This window comes from Chrysochloris asiatica, unplaced genomic scaffold (assembly GCF_000296735.1).
Source record: "Chrysochloris asiatica unplaced genomic scaffold, ChrAsi1.0 scaffold00059, whole genome shotgun sequence".
In the NCBI taxonomy this organism is placed as follows: domain Eukaryota; kingdom Metazoa; phylum Chordata; class Mammalia; order Afrosoricida; family Chrysochloridae; genus Chrysochloris; species Chrysochloris asiatica.
The window spans coordinates 8,016,038-8,021,804 of NW_006408577.1; positions in this window are offsets into that span (position 1 = coordinate 8,016,038).

Below are 5,767 nucleotides of genomic sequence, written 5' to 3' on the forward strand. Positions count from 1 at the left end.
CTTTGGTCATTTAAAAATAATTACTGTAGATATTCTAGGTAAATAGAAATAATAATAATAATTTCAATCTCCCTTCTTACATTTCAGCTTTCTCTAAACTCATTTCATTGATTAAAATTTATAGAATGATGTTAAAAAAAAAGTGTACTGCACATTGAGAAATTTTGCCTTTTCTGAACTAGGTAGAATTTCTAAATGATTGTGAACAACAACAAAAATAATGAAAAGTCAGTTGCCATATTTCTCACTCATCTTTGCTTGTACATTCTTTTGTTAATTAATATACATGTCGTTGTAAGCAACTCTAAACAGAGTGATGTGAAATTATGTGGTCAGTTGTTTGCTTGAGGGTAGATGCCACACACCATACAAATCATAAGAATTCTGCTATGATTTTGACACACATGTCAAAGAAAACATGTGAGGTAACACAAAAGTATAGAACACGTGGGAACCATAAACTGAGAACAGTTTATACCCACTTACAGAAGCTTCAGCACAGATATCACCATTTTATCACTAGAAAGATGGCAGGCAGGGAAAGAGATGAGAGAAGGCCTCCATTATACTGCAGATTGGGGAAAGTGTGTCAATCTCCACTATGGTTAATGAGAGTTTGAAATGTGGATTTACGTAAAATGGCATTTCAGAAGCCTGATGTACTTCATTTATACTTACTTTTATTATATGTTTAATTTTACATAATTTGTTCATACCATATATAGAGTTTTTCAGTAACTCCACTTTTAAATATGAAGTGCCAATTTGGGGAATTGTGGCTAACACTCTTGTTTTGAAATAAAGATGTAGTTTTAAAGAATATTTGCACAAATAGATACATTAAACCAAACTTTCAGGTTTAAAGACGAAAAAGCTTACCTAAAATCACTAAGATGGAGATTAGCTTTATTTTCAACATAAAAATACTTAGAAATAAATATATAATTGCTTATTAGATTGACTTCAATTGTGGCAAAAAATTTCTCCATAATTACACACACATATATATATATATATTGGATATTCTGTTGTAAATTGAAGAAATCATTAACTTAAAAAAGTAGCAAGTATAACCTACTTTTAATCTTCTGCACACAGGGGAGGCTGACTAAACTGAACCTTAGTAAAACTTTATATTAGCTCTATTTATTACTCATAATTCAGAGTGTTTCTGACTTTAATTTATCTTCTTTATCTGTGATCATGTTTAGTGCCAGAACCTTAGGGCACTGAATATTCTTCAAATCTAATATCAAGCAGCCACTTAATTGTTTTTGTAAGATTCTTACTCACAAAAGTCTCACAGACTCAGAACCCTTAGTGTTCATTATCACTTAACAAATCTTTCTACAGCACAGTTTCACTACGCTTCGTCTTACATTCAGTAAATATATTCTGGTAAAAACTGCAAATGACACTAAATATTCTTAAAGAAAAACAAAAACAAAATATACTACATCCTACCCCATTTCAACCAAAGAGCTAAGATATACTCTCAAGTAGATATTATTTCATGGATTTTTTATTACTAAGCATAATTTAAAAAAAAATACAATTCTACTGAAGACCACTATAGGTAGCTCATCATTGCTTTAGTCTGTGGCAGATGTCAAGTTGATAGTTCTGATGCTAATACTAATATTGTCAAGATTACAATTTTTCTCTGTCTGTTTTTATATGTTGGAAACAATATTAAAAGCCTGCTTTCCATTTTTTAAATCTGTAACATTAGTATGGCAAGATGCTTCAAATATAAAGAGTCCAATGGTCAAAAACATTGGACAACTTTTATAGATCATATGAGTGTAAGTCAGAAAATATTGCTACAAAATCATAGCTCTATATATCAAACAAGACTATCAAAATCTGAAGGTATTTTTAAAAATGTTTTATTGTGAATTATGTGATAGTTTACATGAGAGAACATTAGTTTTATATTCATTCTATCATATATCGTTACATTGCCATGGTTACAATCCCCTCCATACATCATTAAACAACCAAATGGTACACCCCTCAAGCTTGCCTCCGGTCGTCAGCACACAGCCCCTCTCCCTCTCTGGGTCTAGAGTTCCCAGCTGCTCCATCTCTCTATGTCATTGTCTCTGCTTCCATCTCTGGAGTCACTGTTTCTCTGGGTAGGGTCCCACATTCCACTCTTATCACTTGATGGTCCCAGGGACCTCCGCTTCTGGACTGCAAAGTCAACCACTCCTCTCCTTTTGCTGCAAAACATCTACTTTTACATTTCCAACCCTTACAGTCAGTCCTGATAGTAATTATTCACTATTGTACCACATGAGTGCTATCCACATCTTCTTTCATCAATCACTGCAAAGTCAACCACTCCTCTCCTTTTGCTGCAAAACATCTACCTTTACATTTCCAACCCTTACAGTCAGTCCTGATAGTAATTATTCACTATTGTACCACATGAGTGCTATCCACATCTTCTTTCATCAGTCCTGCCCGAAACTCAGTGTTCCCTTTAAATCTTTGAAATTGGGAAAAAGAAATCCAAAGGGACACAATTAGGACCATGTGGTAAATGGAGTATAGTTTTCCAATAAATTTCTGATAGGACAACCCTTTCTATTTTAGAAGAATGAGCAGGTGCATTGTCCTAATGCAAAACAATTCCTGGGCACAGCTTTCCTAGTCTGTTTCTCACCAATACATTTTTCAGTTTTCTTAAAACTTTGTCACAATAAGGCACTATGATCACCCTATGTCTTTTGAGGAAATCTATCAAGATTACTCTGTTGGAATTCCAAAAAGCAATCATTAGCACCTTCTTTTCTTTTTTTGCAACATTTTATTGTGAATCAAATGAACATTACAGAGCAGATCATCAATTTATTCTTTATTCTTATTTCTGTGTAACTATCTACAACATTAAAATATACTTATTCTTCTTTCTCTGGAAATGACAGTATATATTTTACATAATTAAGGAAAAATGAATGTATTTAATGGTACATTTGTGTTGTTAAATGCCAATGAATTGGTTCTGATTCACAGTGACTGGTATAGGGTTTCTAAGGAGTGATTGGTGGGTTTGAACTGCCAACCTTGGGGTTAGCAGGCCAATGCTTGTCCTATAGCACCACATCAGAACTCTTAATTAAATATTACATTTAATATTTGTTATATGTAAAAGCAACATTTATAATGAAGCAGTCTAATTTAAAGATTTACATTCTTCAATGAATCACACACTTATTTAATCTCACTATTGCAATCTCCTCCATGCAGCATGTTATTTCACTTCCTCCCTGTGGTTCCTATTTCCATTCCACCCTTCTTCTCAACCCCACTGAGCCTTATCCCTGGGTAAATCCTTTGATCTTGAATGGTTGACTATCCCATGGTGAGCATGTCTTTGTAATGTTGTTGTCTCACAGGTATACCTGTCCACCACTTGTTTGAAAACTGGAGCATGAGGGTGAGCTCCATTTCAGATCTGAAGGGTGGCCCCGGTTCACAGCCTCAGGTCCCTCAAGTGTCTTTCTGGCCATTAAGGATGACCTTTTTTTAAAATATTTTTTAGCTCTCTTCCACATTGTATTCCACTCTATCTGGGATTCTCTAATTTGATTTCTCTGTGAGTAGTCAGTAATGGCAGACAGGCACCATCTAGTTCTTCCAGCCCCAGAGTTATCGAGACTGATGTTCACATGTTCCATTGATTCAATGGAACTAATTGATTACAAGCATCTTCAATTTTCATCACTCTTCTTTCTTTCACACATGTAGAGACCAATAGTTATATCTTAGATGGCCGCTCATGAGCTTTTAAGGTACTAGTCACTATTCACCAAAGTAGCATATAGAACGTTGTCTTTGTGGACTATGCTATTATCATAAACCTCACTGCTTTGAATTTAACTGGCCCAACATATCTTCTTGGAAGTCACTGTTTTCACTGTGAAATAATAATTTCCTTATGAAATATTAATTTCATAATTATTGTGGTTATGATGAAACTTTTGGTAGCGTAATGGATTACAAGTTGATCTGCTAGCTGCAAGGTCAAGCATTCAAATCTCCAGCCACTCTATGGGAGAAAGATGAGGCTTTCTGCTTCTATAGGTATTTACAGTCTCAGAATTCCTATACAAGGTCACTATAGGAGCCAACTCCACAGCACATTCAAGTACCACCACCAAAGCACCCTAATGGTACAAAGGTAAATGTATTACTCAGAGAACATATCTGCAGTCATTCATTGGTAGTAGAGACATTGCTTGAATAAAGCCATGCATCTATGGACTGGAGCCCTTATAGTGATATATTTTTGTCTTATTTTTGTATATTCTCATAACAGATATTTAAAGCAATAATTCATATAATTGATTATATAAAATTATGTACAATTTTATATAAACTCTATTTGATATTAGTATTTGTGTGTGACAGATCTGCCTTACCTGCAATTGATGACTATTATTGGGAAATAAGCTTACTACTATTTATTGTTATTTTTCTGGAAAGTATAATATATATTTTATACAAACAAATAAGGAAAAAGAAATACATTTCATGGTATATTGTGTTTAAGATTTATTATATATAAAAGCACTGTTACTAAAGAAACAATCTAATTTAATTACATATGCTCATAAATTATAGACAAAATAAGAACCAATAATTATTGTGGCTCTGATGAAATTTTTATCTTAAAGGCAATAAATGTAATAATTTAAGTGGCATGGTCAGCTTTGGCAGAGTGGTGTAAAACTCATGAAATAGATTTATGCTTCATGTTTGAATTTATTACCCTTTAAAGATAAAATATTTCATTTTTTATTTGGAACAGCAAGCTCAACTCTGAATTTTCCATTAAAATTTTCCTCTTTATAATCACTCCTTATGGGAATGAAAAAAAATTAGTATTAGAACATAATCCAGTAAGTAGTGGATTAGTGATGACACATCTTAAGAAGAGACTGATAGACATTTGATTTTTATGTTTGAAAATACTGTGAACATCCACAATTTTGGCCTATACATGGTCTCTGGACGGCAGTCATTGCCATCTGTCTAAGTGGCAAATTGCCTATTCATAAATTGGTTGGACCATTTCATCAGGGCACAAATGCCAATGAATAATAGCTACAAAAGAGCAAATTATATATCTTCCCAATTGCTGCTGCATCTGTAGGAAACTCACATCCACTCCTATACTGCCATAGATGATGATGCCATGCAAACTCCCTGAAGTGGGATCCTAAAAAAAAGCTTGATGGAGACATTTTAGATTACCTAAAATGTCAAAAGGATTTTCATTTAAGCTTGAACTAGAAGTAACAGGCAGGCATAATTTGTGAAGCAAGCTATCAGATGAAAACTTAAGTATACATTTAAAACAAGTATATATGTGTACATATATGTATTTATATGTATACAGATATACACACAATGGGGCCTCAAAAGGTTCATGGAAAAATGGAAATAAAAGATGATGAAAAATTTCTATGAACTTTTTGAAGCCCACTCATGTATGTGTGTATATTGCTATTGATAGGTTCTGTCGAGTCATTTCTGTCTCATAGCAAGTCTACACAGAAGAAGGAAATACTAGCTTGTCCTTTGCCATCCTCAAAATTGTTGTCTTATTTGAGCCCATTTTTGCTGTCTCTGTGTCAGTCCATCTCATTGGGGGTTCTCTTCTTTTTTGCTGACCTGTCACTTTAACAAACATGATGTCTTTCTCCGGGGACTGGTTCCTCCTGACAACATGTTCAAAATATGAGAGGTGAAGTCT